The sequence below is a fragment of the Equus przewalskii genome, chromosome 19 (genome assembly GCF_037783145.1).
Source record: "Equus przewalskii isolate Varuska chromosome 19, EquPr2, whole genome shotgun sequence".
Lineage (NCBI taxonomy): Eukaryota > Metazoa > Chordata > Mammalia > Perissodactyla > Equidae > Equus > Equus przewalskii.
Window position 1 is genome coordinate 26,665,905 of NC_091849.1, and position 18,803 is coordinate 26,684,707.

The following is an 18,803-nucleotide window of genomic DNA, read 5'->3' on the forward strand; positions in this document are numbered from 1 at the left end:
ACTTCTTATCTTTTAATAAATCTTTCTGTGGGGGAGCTACCTGACTTTTTGTCAGGCGCATCCAGATGCAGAGGATTCCTTCTGCTCTGTCTACTGGAGGATTTCTGAGGTCCAGTTTAAGGAGGTGGAAAATCCCCCATAACTTTTCAGATACCTGTTTCTCACACAGGAATCCCTTCACTCCTCTTCTCCTGGGGACATGCGACATAGTGGAAATAAGGGAAATGATTATAAAATAAATACAATCTTGGGGCTGGCCCCGTGGCCAAGTGGTTACGTTCGCGCGCTCCGCTGCAGGCGGCCCAGTGTTTCGTTAGTTCGAATCCTGGGCGCGGACATGGCACTGCTCATCAGACCACGCTGAGGCAGCATCCCACATGCCACAACTAGAAGAACCCACAACGAAGAATACACAACTATGTACCGGGGGGCTTTGGGGAGAAAAAGGAAAAAATAAAATCTTTAAAATAAATAAATAAATAAATAAATAAATACAATCTTGCTTTGCATGCACAATACCTACCAGGTGAAAATCTCAACTTTCTGTCCAAAAACCATTTAAAGTCTTACAAAAATCTATAGCATTGTACGCAGAAAAATCCACAAATGCCCATTTCCAGAGTTCTTACAGATTATCTAAATCCCAGGGTAAGGAGAGTAACTGTAATGAAAGCACAACGTGCATGGCTAACAGTTTCAAAACATGTTTGGATTTTTGTTTATCAGCTGTGTTTTGCAGTGTGGGCAAAATTTCCGTGTCTACCACTGCGTGTAAGACCTGGGGAACCTCAGAGATCAAGGAGATACAGGCCACTGCTCTCAGAGAGTTAATATTCTAGTAGGATTCAACCAAATTGCACTCCGCCTTCTAGAATAAAGAGCGTGGTGTTACAACCACACCATACGAGGGAACTTTTAAATGGCATAATTCATAGTAATCCAACCACGAATTATTTTCGTTGTTATAATACTCTTTTTCCTATCACCCATGGTTCCAAATTTTCTTGCAAAATCTAGGAGTGGTTCAGTTTGTCCTTAGAAAGAAAAATTAAATGAAGCTAGATTACACTTGAAACTGTGTAAGGACAATGAGCTCGACTGGGTAAAGTACAGGGTCCTTCTTCTATAGGTGACTGAAATAAAACTTGAACTTTATGCCTGAACAGGGACTTGAACCCTGGACCCTCAGATTAAAAGTCTGATGCTCTACCGACTGAGCTATCCAGGCCCTGACTATGGCTCCAATTTGTCCCATAAATAACTAAACTCCATAAATAATTTTGATCATTGGGATAAACTGGAGCAATCCATGGCTTCAGGAAATCCTAAGGTCTTCCGAAAGTGTGGCTCAACCACTTGGGTCATTTAATCACTGAGCAGATTGTTTAACCTCCACACTGTACATTCATTAAGCAGCTGATTAATGTGTACAATTGCAGGGAAAATGATTATTCCTAGAGTCAATTATTGCCGAAGGGAATTCTTCGGTTTGGGCAGAAGGACTGTTGGAGACTGCATTTACTCTTCAGATGTGTTTGAAGAGCAGACACACAGGCCACCTCCCCAACCGGTGAGCGAGGGCGAGGAGATGATCATTTTTAGCAACGATTGCAATACATAATTGAGGAGAATCTTCGAAGTAGTGGAAAGATGGAGAAAGAAGACGAAGCTTGTAACTTTGACACAATGCAGAGGAATCAAGTCCAGTTGTCTCCTTCGATGTTTTCCCCGCAGTTGCAGAAATGAGATGTCTGGGTTCTTTAGGGCTGGGGTGGAAAAAATCCAGGGCCTCCTCTAATTTTCTCCTCCATGTTTTATTTTGAACCCCAAATCATTCAAAGACAAGAATGACCTAGCACTTGAGGAAATAGTGCTTATGGTTCATTCAGTGTTTATTGGTTCATGAGACTTTTTTGGGCACCTATAGAGAGAGACCATGGAGACTGCAGGGGAGGAAGAAGTATTCCTCTACCCTAGGGCCTCCAAGTTGCACAGGAGCCTTTTATCACTGTGCAGATCATTTAACCCCCACACTATACATTCCCTAAACAACCAATTAAAGTGCACAATTGCAGGGGAAATGAAGACAAAAGTCTAGCTCAAAAAAGGGCAGGATCCATTTGGGAGCATTTTCGCTGGAGTCAGTCAGGGATTGGAGAAAGGGGGTAGTTGGCCAGAGCAGAGCCCTGGAAGATGGCAGAAGACAGGATAAGAGCAGGACATGTAGGTTCTTTTCTGAACTTGAGTAGAAGATGTGTCCAATTTTGTAATGACTGGAGGAAACAAGGAGGAACCTCAGGAGAATCAAAAGACAGGGAATGAAGGATGAAGGTTGTAACTTATAAGACAGGAGATTTAAGTCTGTTTCCCTCTTTGGAGTCTTTTCTGTACTTTCATCATTGGGATTTCCTGGATTGTTTAGGATCAGGAAAAAAAAAAGGGAGGTGACATACTTCTAAGGGCTTCTTCAGTTAGAGAAGACCATCTCTCTCAGAATCTACTTCCCTCCTGCTTCTCACTTTTCAGCATGCCTGCCCTACTACTGGCTTTTCCTCCTCCTTCCTTTCCTTTTCTTCTCCCCAGTACCCTCTCCTCCTTTCCTCTCTTCTCTGCTTCCTTCTCTGTTACCCCTGATTTGCCACCTAAGCCCTTCCTTTCCAGTCTATAAAGGCCAAGTGGAACCACTTGGTAATGCACCATTTCCAATACCTGGAGATTCCACATGACTCCTGGTCTTCCTCTAATGTGTTTCACCATATCTTATCTTGAGCTCCACTTCATTCAAAGACAGGAATTATCTGACCATCAAAAAAGTTAATATGTAGGGACCGGCCCAGTGGCATAGCTGTTAAGTTCTCAGGCTCCACTTCAGTGTCCTGGCATTTGCTGGTCCAGATCCTGGGAGCAGACCTATGCACTGCTTATCAAACCATGCTGTGGCAGGCATCCCACATATGAAATAGAGGAAGATGGGCATGGATGTTAGCTCAGGGCCAATCTTCTCCAGAAAAAGAGGTTCAGGGCTGGATTAGTTAATCAGAGGTCATTCAAAGTTACAATATGGTTTCTTTTCTACCATATGGCTTCCCTTATGTCAACCTGTGTTGAGCCTGTATCAAGACTGTCTTGCCTCCCCCGATTCAGATGACAATCACAAGCCCAGGCTGTTGCTTGTGCTTCTTGATGAAGATCAAGGCTGCCCCAGGGAGAGAAGCCCAAGGAGTCCTGCCCTACATACCAATCTATATCATTCTCTGGGAAGCACAGGACATCCTGACCTGGAGCCAATCTGATTGTTATCTAAAGTTATAGGACCACCCAATAACCAGACCCCACCTATACTGATACCATTTTAACAACTTTTTAACGTAATCTTTTCTTGTCTTGTAATGAGGTAACTCACATACCTATGCCTTATAAATTTAGCCCCACCTTCAACTCATGTTTGCAGCTCTTCACTGCCCGTGGGTCCTGTCCCCATGTTATTCTCTGAATAAAGGAGCACTACTACTAGACCTTGAGAGTCCAAGAAATCTTTCTTTTGAGTCCTTGGCTCACCCAGCCCACATCACTTCTGAGCCACACGCTACAAATTGGAGATTGCTTTGACCTCCTCCTTGGACTTCAGATGCCAGTTGAAAGTCCAGGTTATTACCTGTACTTCTGACCTACTGGCTATAAATCAGAGGCCCCCACAACCCCCTCCAGTTCGGTTAATTTGCTAGAGCAGCTCACAGAACTCAGAGAAACATTTTACTTACAAGATCACAGGTTTACTATAAAAGGATATAACTCAGAAACAGCAGATGAAGAGATGCATGCATAGGGCAAGGTATGGGAAAAGGGTGAGGAGCTTCCACGTCCTCTCCCAGAACCTCCACATGTTCGCCAACATGGAAGCTCTCCAAACCCAGGCCTTTTGGGCTTTTATGGAGGCTTGATTACATAGGCAAGATTGATCAAATCATTGGCACTGGCCATTGGCGATTGATTCAACCTCCAGCCCCTCTCCTCTCCCAGAAGGTTGTGGGCAGAGGGGCAAGACCAAAATTTCCAACCCTCTAATCACATGGTTGGTTCTCCTTGTAACCATCCCCCATCCTTAGATGGGATCCAAAAGTCACCTAATTAACATAACAAAAGACACTTTTATTGCTCTTCTCATACCTGGGAATCTTTAAAACCTACTGAAGTCTGACTCCCACTCCCAAACATTCTAATTTCATTCCTATAGGGTGCCAATACTCCACCAGGGATTTTAAAATCTCCGAAGTTACTCTAATGTGCAGCAAAATTTGGGAACCATTGAAAACATTCCAAGGGTGGATCTGCAAGCACGGGCCCTCCAGGACCAGTTCAACAGACCCTATGTCTTATCAACAGAGTGATTAAAAATTGCCTTTCAGAAAATCTGCAAAGTCACATAGCCAGGGCATGCACAAAAAGAAGAAATCATGACCTGAAATGACCTCGGAACCAAAGATCTTCTTTCCCATGTAACCCAAGGCCTGGGACATGACCAGAACTTGAAACTTGGACTCTTATCAGAATTGAGGGGTCCCTCATTCAGGAAGATCTGGTGCTGAAATTTCTTCCCTACTTCATAAAAAATGTTTAGAACCCTGTCATAAATGTTTTAAACCTTACCATAAATGCTTGAAGCCCCCCAATCAAAATCTGTCTGGCCAGTGTTTCCATGTGCCAGGCTGTTCTCCCTAGCCTCTTAAATTTTTCTCCAAATGCTGAATGGGGGAGACAGATCTGAGGGCACATGTCCCCTGTTTCCCAGCAGATCAATCTCACAGAATAAAGCTGATCTCTTTTCCCAAATGCTGATGCCATAGTTGATTGGCTTGTTTATGCACATGTAGCAGAGAACCCCAATTTTGTGCAGAAACAGATCCTGTACCAGCAACATCTCCATCACTAGGAGCCTTGTTAGAAATTCAGAAGCTCTAGATGTACCCCAGATCTACTAGAGAAAAATCTGCATTTGACAAAATAACCAGATGATTCTGACACAGTTTAGTGTATGAGACATGCTGGCTTACAGCAGTGTTATTCAAAGAGTGGTCAGCTGTCCAGCAGTTTCAGCAGCACCCAGGAACCAGCTAAAAGTGCAAATTCTGAGGGCACAGTCCAGACTCACTGAATCAATATCTCTGGGGCTGAAGCCTAGGAATATTTGTTTTAATAATTTCTCCAGGTGATTCTTATGCATGTCACACCTACCAAAGAAGAATCTTCATTTTAACCAGATTCCCAGGGATTTGTAAACCCATTAAAGCGAGAAAAGCTCTGGCCTAGAGGACTTAAGAATAAAAAAGCTATTGCTCCAAGATGCCTCAAGGAGCACATAACTTAGGCATGTAGACTAACTCTACATAATGTATGTTTCTTTCAAAAGATTTTTCAGTCTTTCAAAATTAAAAAAAAATTTAATTCCAAGTTTGTTTCAAAGTATAGTTATTTCCCAAACAAAATTGCAACATTAATCACTTGCAGAAATTTTTGTTCCCTTGGGCTCCAGTTTATGAGTCAATTACATGCTGTTATGCAAAGTAGTTGGCCATACCAAAATATCTTTTTTTACAGAGTAACTTATTTCAGTTGCACAAATAAACAATTTTGCTGCTTCCCATCTTTCAAAAGACAACTTTGATGTAAAAATGTTACTAAACCAAAGTGAGTTTGCTTCCTGGTGAGTCAAAATCAGACTCTCCACCAGAAGTAGTTGTCACAGAAAGTAAAGTATATTTGCAGCAAATAGGAGACCATGAGGAATCATTTCCAAAGTTGTGGTTCTCCTTGAACAAAGGGAAGCAGGTCCTTTTATTTCAGGAGGGGACTGAACATATTTAAAAGGGAAATTTTGTCATCACCTGTGGAGGCAGGTATTAGCTTGAGCAGGTGCAGTCCGAAAACATCCTCTCACATACATCTCATATTATGCTAATAAGGCTAGGGTCCTCCTAGGGTGGAGGTTTTAGTATTAAGGTGAAGTAAAAGGCATCTTTTGGTCGTCTTCAGGTCATCTGCACAGGTGCTGCGCTTGCAGTAGGGCTTGACTCTTTCAGGTGGGGTGACCCTGGGATCTCTTCCCAACATAGCTCTGAAAAACAATCTTGAGAAAGTGTTAAGCACCTTTAAACTTCCTTCAAGCCGTTTAGGGCATATGCCAGTGACAAAAGCTTAGAAAATTCTCCTGAAAAGATTGACATATGGAGTGAACTATCTCAGTCACTTAGACTGTAGAGCCTCTAATGACCTTAGCTTTATCTCTGGTCTGCCAAGTTTTGACCATCTCAATTGACTCAGACTTTTTATTGCCCTGAAAAACAAAAGTAACCTGCATTCTGGAAATATTAATGCTGTCTGCTGATCTTCTCTGCTGAAGCCCCCTCATACCACAAACAAAAGGGATTCTAAATGAAGGTGAGCGAGTAGGGAGTGATGGAAGGAAGATTATGGAGAATAACCTGAGAATGCCTTTGTTTTCAATCATCTTCATTCAGATGAATGAAACAGCGTAAACTAAGGAAAGAATAAACGACTTAGAAATGCTTTATCCAACCACAGCACTAAAGTTAAAAACATATACTACTAGATTTGCAACTGGATAAACGGTGACCTGGTCAAAGGTATTTCCATCTCTGCTAACACGTCCAGATTAAGCCAGTTTGAAACAGTATATAACAATTTATATAAAGGTTCACTTCTGTCAGGAAAAAATTGTCAAAGTCTTGGAAAAGGGCAACAGAAAATTATTAGGTGACCTTTCAGTGACGTGTTGGGCATTGTCTAATGGACTTCTGGAAATTATTTGATTCTATCTGAGTGTGTGTGCTTAACTGAATTTCTATTTACTAAACCATTCTAGAGCTTTGTATGAAAAATTTGACTGGTAGATAATTTATAGTAATGCCTGTGATATTTGTCCATACCAATTCAAATACATTTTGCCCAATAAAAAAGATAATCTCAAATTTTACTTTTTATTTTCCTATAGATTATTAACCAGTTTTCCACTAATCACTCATTCATGAATTTCCTCAGGAATCATGAGGTAGGAATTGTTATCCTAAATGTACAAGTGAAGGGAGGGGATTGAGGGGGCAACATAACCTAAAACTTTATCCAATATGTAAGTTATGGAGCCTAAATTCAAATATGTATATACTTGATTCAAGGTGCTTATGTTTTCCTCAAGTCTACATTGCATTAAAAATAGTATCTTGTGCTGACCCCATGGCATAGTGGCTAAGTTCCCTGCTCTCTGCTTGGGAGGCCCTGGTTCCAGCTGGATCCCAGGGCGGGGACCTACACCATTCATCAGCCATGCTGTGGTGGTGACCCACATACAAAATAGAGGAAGATTGGCACAGATGTTAGCTCAGGGCAAATCTCCCTTAAGCAAAAAAAAAAAAAAAAAGAGAGAGAGAGAGAGAGGAAGATTGGCAACAGATGTTAGCCCAGGGAGAATCTTCCTCAGCAATAATAATAATAATAATAATAATAACAACAACAACAACATAATATCTTAGGTTGTTTGGTTTCATTTTTTGACAGATCAATCGATGCTCATCCTTTCCCGTCGTTCCAATTCACAGACAGCTGGGAATTGCTGCTTCCTCTAGTCTCTCTCTTTCACTTTTTAAAATAAATCTATACTTCCTGAAAGCGACTTTGATCAAGTGTTGCCCGGAATTTTGGCTATGCCATGGGAAAAGATAGTCGATAGCAGGGTGATCTAGTGATTTTCAGCGCCAGCATCTTTGTTTGCAGCGTTCCAAGCTTCTGATTCCTATACGGAGGCGTGGGTTGGAATCCCACGACTGACAAGCTTGTAGTTTTGCTCCTGTGCGAACAATTTAGAGCCCCTTTCACCTAAGATTTCTTTTCGCTCTTGCCCCCTCAACTCTTCTCCCGCTCTTCCATCCACAACGGCTCGCCCTGCCCTGCCCACACCGCACCATCTTGGGATCTCCCGCTCGAAGCATCACCCTCCATTAGTTCACCTTCTTCTCCTGCCAGTAGTGCCTCTCTTTCTTCCCCAAAGATACCTACTGCCCTAGCCCGGCCCCTTACCGACCCTCGCCCTGACCTAGCGTGCCTGAACACGCTCCAGCAAAGAAAGACGCAACTCTCACACTTCAAACAGTCAACAAACGAAAATTCCCATTTAAAGATCCTGGAATATTGCCAGAGCCAAATGAGCACACACTGAATCCCCGCGCCGTTGGTGACTTCTTCCAGAGAGAAGGCGGTAGTGGATTTGCATCAAAGGCCGTCGCTTGCTCAGTGAACGCATTCCTAAGCTAACACGCGGAAATTCAACTTAAAACAATTACAACAAAAAGAGAGAGAAATAAGGCAGAAGGATCTCTTTCCTGGAGTGCAACCACGAGAAAAATTGCTACTGTTAAGACCCAGGCAAGAAAACCACACTTCCAGTCTCCCCGTCGGGGAATCGAACCCCGGTCTCCCGCGTGACAGGCGGGGATACTCACCACTATACTAACGAGGAAGACGTTGTCACATCTTAAAAAAGACTCTCAGTTGAAGAGGAACCCACAGGTTGGGTCCTGAACTTTTTTTTTCTGGGCAGAGAATTCAGTCCCACGACAGATTATGACATTGCTATAAATAATTTCATCACTAATAACAAAGAAATGTTCATTAACAGCAAGGAATGCATTAAACTTAAAATAAAAGTTCCCTCCGCTCAGAATAACTTCTCTCCTTCTTCGCTTCAAGTTTATTCGTTATTTTAGATTTACCTCAAGGGTCACCTTCCCCTGGGAATTTTTCTCAGACCTCCGTGAGTTAGATGTTAGAACCGAAACTTCCTCTGTTTCAGTTCGTCATAATAGCAATCACATATATATATGTATGAATTTCTACATGGAATAAAGGTACAAGCTGAGTCTTAAAATCTAGGTCTTAGATTTTGCAGCATTGGCATTCAGTAAGTGTTTGTTCCTGTATGGCCTTTTAGTAGCAGAAATTTCACCACTAGGGGTATTCCTCAGTGAAATTCCAGCCCAGTTGCATAGGCAGCTTCACAGAGGATAGTCATTGCAGTAATTCAAGGCAGCAGGGAATTGGAGACAACCTGAACATCCATGACTAAAATGAATGTCTGTACTGAGAGAAAACTGGTAAGTTTCCCAGGACTGCCAGAACAAATGACTACAAATTGAGTTAACTTAAAACAACAGAAATCTATTATTTCTTAGTTCTAGAGACTAGAAGTCTGAAATCAAGATGTTGACAGGGTCATACTCTCTCTGAAGGCTCTAGAGAAGAATCCTGCCTTGTCTGTTCCTAGCTTCTGGTGGTTTCCACAATCCATGGTTTTCCTTGGCTTGTAGCTGCATGATTCCGACTTCTGCCTCTGTTGTCACATGACATTCTTCCCTCTGTCTGCATCTCTGTGTACCCTCTCTCATAAGGACACCAGTCATTGGATTTAGGGCCCACCCTAACCCAGTATGACCTCATCTTAATTTAACTAATTACATCTACAGAAACCTATTTGCAACTGAGGTCACATTCTGAGGTTCTGAATAGACACAAATTTCGGGGGACTAATCCACTACAATAAAAATGAAGGACAAGGTGTTATGCTCATAAACTTAGTCAACCACACCACAGCATACATTAAAAGTTGTAAAGGTACTGATTAAAATTGGTTGTGGGTGAGAGAGAAGGGAGGCGAGGAGGAAGAAGACACAGTCTTATGGTATTGTTGCTCAGGCTAAAGAAACGAAAGAGATTGTCTAAAGAAAGAGAAGAACAAAGCTCTTAAATAATATAATGATAACTAATAGATAAAAAACACAAAGTTTCTAACGATATTAGAAGAGGCAGGATGACAAAATAGCCTATTTTCAAAATAGACATTAAAGACCTAAATAAATGGAGAAATATATCATGTTTATGCATAGGAAGACAATAACTCAAAGACATCATTTCTTCCTAAATTGACCTATCAATTCAATGGAGTTCCAACATAAATTCTAACAGTGTTTTCTAAGAACTGATAAACTGTTGTAAAATTGTACGTAAGTGTATAGGGCCTATAAGAGCAAAAATACTTTTACTAAAGATAAGGAATTGCCAACAAGCTTGCAGGACTTATTAGACACTCCAGTAATTCCTATATTACAATACAGGCACCGGAATAGAGGCTCAAATTGACAAAATAGGATAGATGGCTCAGAAAGAGATCTATGCTTATACACAATTTGGTATATTGACAGAGGTGCATTTCAGATCAGAGGAGAGTTGAAACTATTTAATAAATGGAGATAGGAAAAATATACTATACCCATGGGGGGAAAATATGAAATTGGATAAAGATTAACATGAGAAAGATCAAGAATGTAAATGCCAAAAACACAATTTAAAACTCTCAATAGCATATATATGAATCAATCAGGAAGCTGTGTATACTCTTCTAGGTAATAATATGGAGAAATTTATTATAGTAAATTGGCTGTGGTAATGATAGAAGAGCTGATATAACAAATAGGGTAGAGATCAGCAACAGCAGGAAGCCACTAAAAGCTAAAAGATGGGGCTACCTGGAAGAACCTGAAACCATAACAGATTTGTCCTTTAGGCATTTGCTGCATTGAGGAGATGCAGCCAAGGCCAGGCAGTGGTGGGTAATACCCAGTTTTCACTCATGCTTCTTCCCTCTAATCTCCATCCACTGACTAACGTTGGTTAAACACAATCAGAAGCCATCTGAGAAGGAGTCTGGGAAATGCAGCTTACACACTCCAGCATCTTTGTGGTATACAGCACAAAAAAAGGTGAGGAATAAATCTGAGCACAAACAGACATGTGAGGCCTACCCCTTTTGCTTCTCATTATCCAATCTCAGCATTTTACCAAAATTTAACTCACACTCAAAAAGTTAATGCTCTGTACATGTGAAGATGTTCTCAAAGTCTCCCAAAAAAGAAAAGCAAAGTACCATCATACCTTCAGGAAGAGACAGGAATTGAAACTATCCAGACCAAAAGTCTAATCATACTAGCCCTATTCTGTGAGAACTGAAGTCAAGAAGAATATGCAGCTATTTCCGTAGATGGTGCCCAAAGTAAAGAGAGAGAGGAGTGGAAACTATCTGGCTACTTGATCGCATTGGTGCTCTAATCTCCCACAGTATATTTTATTTACTAAACTAAGCTGCAGACAGGTGGGAAGTCAGCCTGGGAAATGCAGCCTAAGCAGTTCAGCCCTCTTGAATATAGATCGGTGCAGGAGAAGGGTGAAGAAAGAACACGAGAATCAATAGGCAAGTGACTACCACATCATGAGAATGTATACTGGAGTAATAAAGGTTGGAAAGACTGGCTAAAAATAACACAGAAATGCTACAGGTTCAAGAAAACCTTGATGTATTTGTGCATATGAAATGAATAGTTTTTCTTAACCAAATTATAGCTTAAAATGAAAACACAAGTTACACTGAAAAAGATTAACTGCAATTCAAATAGTTGAATTGAATTGCAAGAGATTAAAGAAAAACAAAAAATGTATCAAGAACTCCTGTGTATTAATAAGTCAAACACATCAACCCAATAGAAAAATGGGCAGTCAAATAGATAAATAACTAGTATTCAGAAAAAAAAGTCAGATGTATAAATCCAAAGCTAGGTAGAGATAGTCAACCTCACTGTGATAAAGCAATGCAACCATGACCACAACAAGATGCCATTTACCTCCACTTGATAGAATAAAAATTAAATGTACAAAAATAACAACACTTGGAGAGAATTTGAATATATGGTATTTCTCATGCATTGCCAAAAGGGACTGTGTTAGTTAATTTTATGTGTTAACTTGACTGGATCACAGGGTGCCCAGATATTTCGGTAAACGTTATTTCCAGGTGTGTCTGTGAGGGTGTTTCTGGATGAAATCAGCATTTGAATCAGTGGACTGAGTGAAGCCTTTTGCCCTCCCCAGTATGGGTGGGCATCATCCAAGCTTTTGAGGGCCTGAATAGAACAAAAAGGCAAAGAAAGAAAGAATTCAGATCTTCCTGCCTGATTGCTTGAACTGGAGCATTGATCTTCTCCTGCCCTTGCCACTCCTGGTTCTCAGGCCCTTAGATTCGAACTGAATTACATAGGGCAGAATGTTATGGACTGAATGTTTGTATCCCCCCAAAATTCATATGTTGAAATCCTGATCCTCAATGTGATGATATTAGGAGATAGGACCTTTAATAGGTGATTAGATCATGAGTTAATCCCTCATGAATAGGATTAGTACTGTTTTAAAGGAGATCCCGGAGAGCTCTCTTGTCCCTTCTGCCACTTGAGGACACAGCAAGAAGACAGTGGTCAATGAACCAGGAAGCTCGCACCACAAGGGAATCTGCCAGCACCTTGATCTTGGACTTCTCAGCCTCCAGAACTATGAGAAATAAATTTCTGCTGTTTATAAGCCACCCAGTCTCTGGTAATTTGTGGTAGTAGCCCCAATGGACTAAGACAGAGGCATACATTTTTACAACTTTGAAAAACAGTTTGTCATTACCTCAAAAAGTTAAACATTTATGTAACCTAACAAATCAACAGTTTATCTTCCAGGAACATACACACAAGAAATATTTGTACCTCTATATCATGCGGTATGTGCATAAGTGTTTGTAGTAGAATTGTGTACAATATTAAACATCTGGAAACAACTCAAATGCTCATTGGTTTATGTGTGAATGGTCTGATGCATAGATTCCAAAGTCTGCATCTTGAAATGAGAAAATTGTCCACCACATATTCATGAAAATTCCTCATATATTAGCTCCCCCTCCCCCAGAAAAACTTAATATATTCTAAAATGTAGTAATAATAGAAACAACATTTTCTTAACCACCTGAAAATTATAAAACTTTCTTTTAACATCTAGGGCCAAAGGAAAAAATAAACAAAAAGTGTAGAATTTCTAGAAAACAAAAATACTGATAGGCGAATCTGATAGGATGCAGCTAAAGCAGTAATCAGAGGAAAACTTGTAGACTTAGATACTTCTGTCAATAAAAAAAGAAATAACATTAAACTCAAGACTCTGTCTTAGAAAGAGACTTAGTTTGGGTTCCCAGGAAGCTGACTCTGAGACAGAGACTGTGCACAAAGTGTGTTGGAGAGTACACCTGAGAACAACATCAGATCTATCAGTGACCCACTGGACCTGGGCCCAGACTCCATTTATTACTTGGCTTTCATGCATCCCCATTGTAGCAGGGAGGCCCTGATAATGTGTTGGAACCTTAGATATCAATGTCAACTTGGATATTTGACCAGCAGTTCCTTGAAATTTCTGGGCATTCCCCTTTCCCTAAAGGAAAGGCCTTTATACCTATAAAAATATGTCCAAACTCCCTAATAGATAAAGAAATGCATTGAAATCAACATAGATACCACTTTTCTGCTATCAGATTTGCAAAAAATAAAAAATATGTCAAGGCTATGGGGAATAGGCACTCATTTATTACTGGTGGGAATGCAAGTTGATAAAAACTTTATGGAGGGGAATTTGGCTGTATCTAACAAAATATCATATACATTAATCATTTCACCCAACAATCCCAATTCTAATGATTTACCCTGAAAATCTAGCTCCAACAAAATGAAAATAGACATGTACATATTCATTCATTGCAGCATTGTTTGTAATTGCAAAATATTGGAATCAACTCAAATGCTCATATATAAGAGAATAGTTAAATAGATCACTACTTCCACGCAATGGAGTACCTATGCAGCCGTGAAAAAGAACAGGGAAGATCTCTATGAGCTGACATGAAGAGACTTCTAGGATATAGTGTTAAGAGAAAAGATTAAGTGCAAATTAATATCTGTAGTATACTATCTTTAGTGTAAGAAAAAAGAGGAAATAAGAAAATTATGTACTTGATTGTTTGTTCAAAAAGAGATACAGGAAGGATAAGCCAGAAACTGGTAAGATTGATGGAGGATAGGTAGGAATGAGTCGAAAAGGATGGAGGGAAGAAAGGGGAATGACCCAATGAAGCAGAGTGACATTTCTTTGAGAATATCTCTTTGCACGCACAAAAATAAGTAAAATAAACAAGGATGGGACAGAGATTCAAAACGGTGTGGACCTCATTATTTTACATTAATAATATAACCAAAAAGAAAGAGTGAAAACTAACACAGTGAACTTTTAAGTGTGTTATTTTGACCTAAGGTAAAGAAAAAAAAATTATAAGTAACATTGAACTCTCAGTACTTTTGTTTCACACTGCCCATAGTAGTTATGCACTACTATGATTGGGGTTTTTAGCCATAATTCAAATCCTGGAGTAATGACAGAAACTTTTTAATGTGAACTCAAAAAATAGCTCTAATACAGTTTCAAAATGTGTTTGGGCATAAGTTTTTCAATCAGTATTTTTTGCAAGGTGCTGCAAATTTTCTATGTAGGAAGAGCTGTTCTAAACCATGTGGAACCTCAGAGACAGACTATGCAAAATCACTCCTCGCTTACATTCTATTGGGGTCCACCCAAATTCTTCCCCCACACTCGCAGATTAATGAATCGTTTCAAGGGAATTTTACATTGGCTTACTTCTCTGTAATTCTATCGCTGGTTTATTATTTTTATATGATACCCTTTTTCAATTTCTCTTGAAAACTTGGGGAAGTGTTTCAATGAATATTGGGAAACGATAATCGAAGACTAGACGTAAAAGCTTTTGGGGCAATGCCTCCGTCAGCTTTGGCTGTTAGGTTTCCTTTACCTAGACCTAACCGAAATAAAACAAACAAGCAGCGCCTGAACAGGGACTTGAACCCTGGACCCTCAGATTAAAAGTCTGATGCTCTACCGACTGAGCTATCCAGGCCCCGCAATGCCTATTTTAACTCTCTGTATAAAATGACTATAAGCACTAAGACGTGCTAGTGATGTTGACGATCTCGGAAATTATGAGGGTCTTCCTAGGGTGCTGGTTACATGCCCAAGGACTCCGCGTTGGAACCGAGCTTTATTGTATTGAGCATTCCATTTAACCCCCCAAACTGTTTTTTCCGTACACAAACAATTACTGGGTGGTATTTATTGCAGAGGGAATGACAAAGAAAGTCTGGCTCAGAATAGGGTGGGATCCGTTGGGGAGCGAATATTCCTGCAGTTAGCGATTGCGGACAGAGCCTAGAGGCAGCACCTACTCGTTAGAGGCGGCTTTAGAGCGGACGCGCGGGCTCCTTCACCAGCTTGCCGAGTACCCGTTGCGCCAATGACATCAGTAGGTGGGAAAACACTTCAGGAGAATCAAAAAGTGGGTAAAGAAGGATGAAGGTTATGGCTCAAGGCAGGTATTTCAATTCCCGTTGTTTCCTCTTGTGTTTTCTTTCAGAGTTTGGGCTTGCCTGGAATCTTAATGCTGGAGCAACAAATAAACAAACGTCACGCCCGCTCCCAAGAGCTGTTTCCGTCCAGGAAACTAACTCCTTGAAAACCCACTTCTCCAAAATTTTCGTCCATCTCATTTTTCAGCACGCCCACCTTCCTCACCTTTCCTTCACGCTCCTTTTCTTCACTCTCTCTCTAGTCTCTTTCCCCCTCTTCTCTCCACTCTGTTGTCCTCTCATCTCTCCAACCTGTTTGCCAATTTAGCCATTTCTCAGCCCATCCGTCCTTCAGTGAAAGTGAAACCACTAGGTAATACAACGCCCGCCTCCACACCAACACACGGAGTCCACATTTATCCTTGTCCTATTCTATTTTTCAACTCCACATTTTATCTTGAGCTCCGTCCTATTTAGAGACAGAAAGGACCAGGCAGGGAAACAGTGTTCACGGCTTCTGTCACGGAAGGTCTTCATTCGTTCATGAGACACGTTAGCACCTCTGCAGAGGCAAAGAAGCAGAGTTAGGGCGACGGAGAAACTGAAGGTGTAGCGGAAGAGTAGAAGGAGACGCAATATCATTGCATATAGGTAATAAATAATATGTTGCATTGTTTCCCAATATGTTATGATCTTTAAAAATGTTATAAAGACACAATTTTGATAATGGCCAATTTTCAAGATTCAAAAGAAAACACGAAGTGTAAGGCAACAGTGTCACTGTTATTAGTGTCTGGACTTAGTTTCCTTTGCCTAGTGTTCTTGTGGGAATCTTGGAATTTGACAAGAGAATGTGTTGATCCAGCGTTGTGGAAAAACAGAGCTCTTAGCAGAGGATGGTTTCGATCCATCGACCTCTGGGTTATGGGCCCAGCACGCTTCCGCTGCGCCACTCTGCTCCCTGCCAGGTCGTGTTTTCTTGTTTCTTATTAATTTGTGTACATGTTTTAACACGAACGTCCAGGTACTGTCAATACTTTCTCTCTTTCCACCCAATTTCCTCCAACCTCCGTCTTTCATTCTGGGTCTGCCCTACATTCCCTTCTCGATATTGCTGCCTATAACCAAATCTCTAAGACGTCTGCTCCTTTCCAACTTACTCAAGAAAATCGAAGCTCTGAAACTGGATCTCAAGAACCTGGTATTCAACCCATTGGAGTCTCATACACTGATTTCTAGGGATGGATTTAGAACTGATTTTTTTCCCCGCGTCTCCCACAACGCATGTACTGACGCTGGAGTTGAAACGCCTTGACTCCTCCGCGTCCTTGGCAAGGCCGAGGTCAGGGCAGGGGCGCTATGTGGTCGTGTGGCCCTGTCTCCGGCCAGGCTGGAGTGACCAAGTAGAAACTGAAGATGTAGCGGAAGAGAAGAAGGAAAATAAAATACTTCTCAGAATTGTAACTCACAGAGTTGAGGGAGACATGGAGACTGCATACAGACTCACAGGAGGTTCGGTTCTCTGTTCCCCACCACAGTGAAATTGCCTTCACAAGATTGTAGCGGTTATTTCTATATATAAGACTGAATAAGTTTGTGTGTCTGTCTGTACGTTTTGACCACTTGGTCTGTGGACGTTGGATGAGGCTTGGATCGCTTTTTAGTTTTGTGTGTGGACCTGTTTTTGTCTGCAAATCTTAATTCTTCCAGACAGGGAATCCTGGAAAGCCATTTTTAAGCTTTTCTGTCTCGTCATTTGTTAACTAAGGCCCTTTCCCTCAGCTTTCCTTCTTGTTCCTCTCGTCCACTGGCTCTCTTTCTCCCACCTTCCAAGGTTGCTACTACCCCTTACTCAGACATATTTGAAATTGCCTCCTGGTTCACACAGGTCATTTTTCCTTTTCTTCTCTAAGCACTTGGCCTTATAGTTATCAAAGTCCAAAGTGATTTTCCCTTGCTAGAATCTTTGTTCACACCTGAACCCATGGCCAACTGCTGCCCACTTCTCCAAAACCAGACTTCTCTCCTTTCAGCTTCACGGTTATGTGCCACATTCATTTGTATGATTTGGATTGTTCTAATGTAGGGGGAAAAAAGCAAGTCTTGGACATAAAGGTGCTACTGGAAAGGTGAAACTTTTAAATGGAGTTTTACAAAGAGAGATTATCAATATTCCAAACTTCTTGAGGAACCAGAAATCATTATTCTCCAAAGGCAGAGAGAAGGCCAGTTTTTACGAGGAACCTGGCCACCAATATCTCAAATCCAAAAGAGTGATTTTTGCTGTATACACTCCAACCTCAGAAGATGCTGACTGAAACACTTTCTGAGCTGTTCTTTCCATCTCAACTCCCCTCTGAATTCTGCAGGGCCCTGGGTCTACTCTTTTTCATTTTCTCTGCTACAGAAGCCACAAACTTCGTGTTGACCTCCTTAGACAGAAGCCATGAGGTCATCAATACCCCCGGCTGATTTCACTCCCAGTAACTTCCCCAGCTGCATTAAGGGAATAAAACTACAGCCTTCTAAAAGAGAATCTCTGCCTTCTGGTCTTGTGAGCCAGTAACTTTAAGTTCTAAGCGAGTGCTCCTCCAGGAAAACCTTGAAAGGAGGATCTGGAAATGTGATAAGGTACAGTTGTGGTCCAGGCTTTGGCGTGGTTAGCGGCCCTCTGTAAGACTGTTCAAAAGCTCAATGCAAATGTTCTTAGTCCAGCAAAGCTAACCTGAGTACTTGCGGTTGCTCCCTCTTTGTGGGCCTTTGTTTAGCTTTGGATTCCAGGGGAAACGCTACACATATTTCATTTCTATCACTCCTTACTGCCTTCAAAATTATCTTTCAAATGCTATTTAGCTGCTTAACGTACGTATTTAGGAGACTCATGTTGCAGTCACAGTTCAGCCACAGGTTAGAGCTGCTAGAGGAGCTGTAGGTGACATTTTCATCACCAGAGGGACCAAGCCAGTATCTTTCCCACAAGATTCTGAATCCGATTTATTCTCCCCAAAGGGCCAGCTGTATGGTCCTGAGACCTATGCAATTGCACAACACAGCTCCCCTCCACGCAAAACCTGCACTCAGAGGGCCCTGCTCTTGGGGTTTAATGCTCTGCAATTGCCCTATTGAAACTCTTAGTAGTTTTATCTTTAAACATGTATTTTGCAAGTGACGTCCAACAGGACATAGAGCAAGCACAGGAGTGGGGCTTTAGTTGAAGCCTCTGTTCTCGCAGGTCTTGTCTCTCAGAGATGAGTTTTCAGCAGCCAATTTGCTGTGCCACTGGTACCTTGCCTTACTTTCCTTCCCAACCCCCTCCCACACCTGCTTCCATCAGTAAGCCCCCTAGGAGATCCAGGGGAGAGGGGTCAGGGACCTGCAGCCTAACCTGGTGCCTATCAGGCTGTGGCAGAGTGGCTGTCTGTCCTCCCTGCCCCAGGGTAGCAGCCTGGCAGTACTGGAATAAGTTGG

General features: G+C 41.4%; 4 non-coding genes across 4 annotated transcripts; all 4 read right to left on the minus strand.

The window, feature by feature from the left end:
• Nucleotides 1-1,155: 1,155 nt before the first annotated feature.
• TRNAK-UUU (transfer RNA lysine (anticodon UUU)) lies at nucleotides 1,156-1,228 on the minus strand. The gene has a single exon. It is a non-coding gene; the product is annotated as a tRNA-Lys (tRNA).
• A 7,227-nt stretch (nucleotides 1,229-8,455) lies between these two features.
• Nucleotides 8,456-8,527, minus strand: TRNAD-GUC (transfer RNA aspartic acid (anticodon GUC)). The gene has a single exon. It is a non-coding gene; the product is annotated as a tRNA-Asp (tRNA).
• A 6,290-nt stretch (nucleotides 8,528-14,817) lies between these two features.
• Nucleotides 14,818-14,890, minus strand: TRNAK-UUU (transfer RNA lysine (anticodon UUU)). The gene has a single exon. It is a non-coding gene; the product is annotated as a tRNA-Lys (tRNA).
• Nucleotides 14,891-16,222: 1,332 nt separating this feature from the next.
• Nucleotides 16,223-16,294, minus strand: TRNAM-CAU (transfer RNA methionine (anticodon CAU)). Its single transcript has one exon. It is a non-coding gene; the product is annotated as a tRNA-Met (tRNA).
• Between the last annotated feature and the right edge of the window lie 2,509 nt (nucleotides 16,295-18,803).